We start from the raw sequence: 4,907 nt of genomic DNA, 5'->3' as shown, positions 1-4,907 counted from the left end.
TGGTATGTTTTTCCCCTTCAAAATGCTAAACATTTCATTCCACTCTCCTTACTTGCATGCTTTCTGAAGAGAAGTCTGATGTAATTCTTATCCTCCCTCCTCCACAGGTAAGGTGTCCCCCCCCTCCACCCCCATCCCAGGCTTCAAGATTTTCTCTTAGTGTTTTACTTTTTGCAGTTTGAATATGACAGCCTAGGTATAGTTTTTTGGGGGGTATTTATCCTGCTTGGTGTTTTCTGAGATTCCTCCACTTGTACTTGGTGTCTTTCGTTAATTTTGGTAAATTCTTAGTCATTGTTTCTTCAAATATTTGTTCTCCTTCTGGTGTTCTAATTATGTGTATACTATACTTTTTGTAATTATGCCACAGTTATTGGATATTCTGTTTTGTCTTCCTCCCACCCCCCTTTTTCTTTGTATTTCAGTTTTGGAAATTTTTATTGACATTTTTTCAAGTTCACTGGTTCCTTGGCCATGCCCATCTATTGATGAGCCTGTCAAAGGAACTCTTCTGTTATGGTGTTATTTATTTCTAGCATTTCCTTTTGGTTTTTAATTTACATCTCTCGGCTTGTACTACTCACCTGCTCTTACATGTTGTCCACTTTTTCCATTAAAGTTATCATATTGATCATAGTTTTAAATTCCTGGTCTCATTATTCCAGTATCTCTGCCATATTTGATTCTGGTTCTGATTCTTGGTGTGTCTCTTCAAAGTGTGTTTTTTATCTTTTAATATCCCTTGTATTTTTGTTGTTGTTGTTGAAAGAAAGGTGTGCTGGGTAAAAGGAACTGAGGCAAATTAAGCCTTTAGTGTGAGGTTTTATGTTTACCTGACTAGGGAGTTACCTGTCTTTCTTGGTAACTGGTTGTAGGTGTGAGAGGCTAAAATTTCCTCTGGGGTCATTATTATCTCCCCTGTTGTTTTGGGGGATTCTCTAGACACTTCTTAAAGAAGGTCTGAGATGTGCAGTTCTTTCCATTGTATTCCCCAGTTATTACACAGGTAGATCACCATATAGTGACTGTCAGGAGAGAGTGAAAGGTGGCCTGAGGATCAGTAGGAATAAGACATTAAGATGGAGAGGTAAAGGAACAAAGGGGATTGTCATGGCAATGTGTTTTTGACTATTACATGTTGGAGCAGTGGTCAGATTAAGGAACTTGGTGGTACTCATTTTTAAAAAGGAGGGTGTTTAATATGGGGAGGGTGTAGAACTGAGGATTCAATATTTTGATTCTGGAAATTTGTTATTGGTTCCATTGACCCTATCTGTCACAAAGGGCTTTTTCTGGCATTGAATTGGGAAAAAAATAAGACTTATCTATGCTTTACATCATTATAACCTGAAAGTATTTCCAAAGTACAGAGACAGGCTGGCTCCACACTACCACAGAAAGCTTCTACTAAAGTGGCAGTGCCACATAATACTTGTTAAGGTAGCTCCTGTGGACCTGCGTCCTTGTACAGGATCTTAGGCCCTCAACAAAGAATGTACACCAATGTACTCTGAAGACCATAAGGCTAGATCTGGGAGGGCTGCAGCACCCTCTGAATATGTAGTGCTGAAACTCACTGGCTGACTGGGATGTAATTCTGTGTACTAAAAACTGAGGGGCTGTGAAAGAGGGGGAATCTATTGCCAAACCCCACAGATATTGCTCCTGTCAGATAAAAAGATATTCCTCCTGAACCACTTCTTATAGGAAAATTAGATCCATTATAATATTATGGGACCACCGTCATATATTTGGTCCTTCATTGACCAAAATATCATTATGTGGTATATGACTGTAGTCTTCCTTACTCTTCTAGACTCCTTCCACCACAGGACTTTTGCACAGCGTATTCCTTTTGCCTGGAGTGATCTCCCTTACCTCTCTGCCCACATATCCTCCAGGGTCACCTATTTAGGTAAAGCTTTCCTAATCACCACCACCAGGTTAGGTCACACGCCTTCACTGTAAACTTCAGAGCTATGTACTCTCCTTTGTCTCCTGCAGTGCTTCATTTAATCTGTTTCTTTCTCAGATTCTAAGCTCCATAGGACTGGAACTAGGTTTGTCCTATGTTCTGGCATATAGCCCATAGCTTGGTACAAGCAATGGAATATTTGTTAAATGGGTCCATTGATCACCATCATGACTAGACCCTGTCAGTCAGAGTCACTGAAAAAATTCTGGTCCAACAAAAATCCCTTTCTGGGGTAGACCTTAGAATAGCTGAAGCTAGCCATTATTTTTAAAATTAACTAATTAAAAATGAAGTGCAGCCATGGTAGTCTGATCCATAAACCTGAGAAACATTTGTAAGTCACATTTTGTAAAATTTTGCTTTTAAATTTGTAATTAGTTCCACCTGGCTTATCGGGATGATAAAAATCTTCCTTCTGGTGTTTTTACCTCCCAGAAATTTTCAAGCACTCCAACCAAAAGGGCAGGCTTTCTAGCTGCCATGCTTGTTAGGGGAGAGCTCTGCTGTCCACAGGGTGTGCCATGCTTCTTTCACTTACTCAGAGTCCTCCTAGAAAACCAGCTGCAGGGTTTGGTACTTACGCTCTCAGGATTCCACACCCAGGTCCAGACTTTGCTCCGGGGCCAAAGGGCTGCAGGAGCTTCAGCATTAGCTACAGGCTTTGGCCAAATCAAACCCATCCACATGGGGGTTCAGGGACCCTCATATCCAGTCCAGTTCTGCAAGCCTAAGACAGTCCATTTCCTTTCTATTGGGCTTCAGTTGAAGCTACCATAGTCCACACTAGTCTTCCCAATGTTAAATCTTGGGGCAGAAATAATTAAAGAGAATACTGGTTCTTTACACTCAGGAAACCCTGGGCTACTGAGGCATCTTCCTAGGGATCAACTTTGTATACCAGCTGTCCCAGGAGAACCAAGAAAGTTTGCCAAGACTCAGAGACAATGAGTGCCTTTGTGCAGGGGCACCAACTAAGAGAGCAACTCTAGTATATTTCTTAAAACCAAGACTAAAAACACCTTGTTATTTATTTTTTTTAAAGTACACTTTGTTATATAGAGGATGATGGAAGGAAATCATCATATAAATAAATATAAATGGCATAAAATAGGTTTCCCTAGTACAATTTTCTGAGGTACAATCACAGTAAGAGCTCTACTCTGATGGTTGTTACCGAGCTCCCTCTGGGTGCCCATTTTCTCTCTCCCAGATTTGCTGTCATCATCCATTGTGCAGTCTTCCCACAATGTTTCAAAACACAGTCCTCACTGCTCCTCCAAGCTTCCAGATGCCCCGTCACCCTCTGATTTAGTTCCTCTTCCATTCAACAGATATTTATTGAGCACCTACTGCATGTCATGGACTGTGAACAGTCATGAGTGAGAGAGAAAAGGCGCCTGCACTTACAGGGCTTACATTCTAGTGGGAGAGGGGCTAGAGGCCTGAGGCCAGAACAGACTAAGCTGCGACAACAGGGATTCTAATGCCCACCTCCAGAGAATTAAAGGAGATTATACTCATAAAACACCCAGTTTGAGCTTAACTCATAGTAGGAACTCAATATGTACTGGGGGTGCCAAAAAAAATGCATACAAGTGGATACTTTGGTCAACGTTGCTCAAGCAGTAGTTCGCCATAGTCAGAAGTGTTTGGATGCTGATAGTAACCACTTTGAGCACCTTTAGTAATTGCAGAAGTCAAATGTGACTTATATTCACCTTTTGTTATTGGTATATACTATTACAATTTTAATATAGTTTTCCTTTCTTAAAATGTGTATACATTTTTTTGGCACCCTCTGTATTTGTTTGGAGGATAGCATGGCCTTCCTGCTTTTTTTCTTTATGAGGATTTCAAGCATTTTTGAGCTCTAATACATACAGGGATCAGGGTAAAATGAATAAATGTGAAGCAAGTTACAAAGTTGTTAGAAATCTGAAAGTCTCACATTTTTCTCCCAGGTATTCAATGAAAAGAGATACTATTGTGTTACTGCTTGATCTTTCTGGAAAATAATAAAATATATCAATCATCTTAAACATGCCAATCTTGCAAATTGTTGATTTTAAGTTTGTAAGTAGGAAACACTTCTTGTGCAGCTCTGTGCTTGGCCCTGTTCTAGGTTCCAGGGACGGGGTGTGAGCAAGGCAGATAAGATCCAGCTCTTATGAAGCTCACATTTTAGAGAAAAGAGACAGAATTTAATAAATAAGCAAACCAACACACTGTTAAACAATAAGTGCTAGGTAGGACACAAAATAAAATAGGGTGATATGCTAAAGAGATTGGGAGGCGGGAAAACTAATCAGGTTGATGTTCAGGGAAGAGCTCCCTGATGAGGTGACATTTGAGCTGAGACCCAGATATCAGGAGAGGCCTCAGCCATACATCTGAGGAGTGTTTGTCCAGAAGGAAGAGCAGGGGCCAAATCTTAGGTAGAAGGTGGTGAGACTGAGAAGCAGAAGGACCGTTGGGCTGAGGCAGAAAGACCAGGGCACGTGGTGGAGATGAGATTGAGATTGGAGCAGTCTGCAGGGTCAGGCAGATCAGAGGAGGACTTTGGATTATTCCAAGGGTATTGAGAAAGCATTGGAAGGTTTGAAGCAGGCGAGTACCAGGATTTAATTTAGAGTTTGGAAAGGTCACTGGCTGTGTCGAAATTGAATTATTTAGGGACAGGGGTGGAAATGCACCAGGAGGCTATGGCAGTTCTGTAGGGAGAGAGCACGGTGACAGTTTAAGTGGAGAGAATGACAGATTCAAATATATTTTGGAAGTAGAGCTGAGACTGATGCATTGACTATTGGAGGAAAGGAAAGAGGAATGAAGGGTAGGCTTTTGGCTTGAACAACTGGGTCATTATAATAACAATGAGATGGGACAAACTAGGGGAAGAACAGTTTGGGGTGGAATTAAGAGCTCTGTGGGATGT

Source organism: Hipposideros armiger, unplaced genomic scaffold (genome assembly GCF_001890085.2).
Source record: "Hipposideros armiger isolate ML-2016 unplaced genomic scaffold, ASM189008v1 scaffold_385, whole genome shotgun sequence".
Taxonomy (NCBI): domain Eukaryota; kingdom Metazoa; phylum Chordata; class Mammalia; order Chiroptera; family Hipposideridae; genus Hipposideros; species Hipposideros armiger.
Note: the sequence above shows the minus strand (reverse complement) of the source record.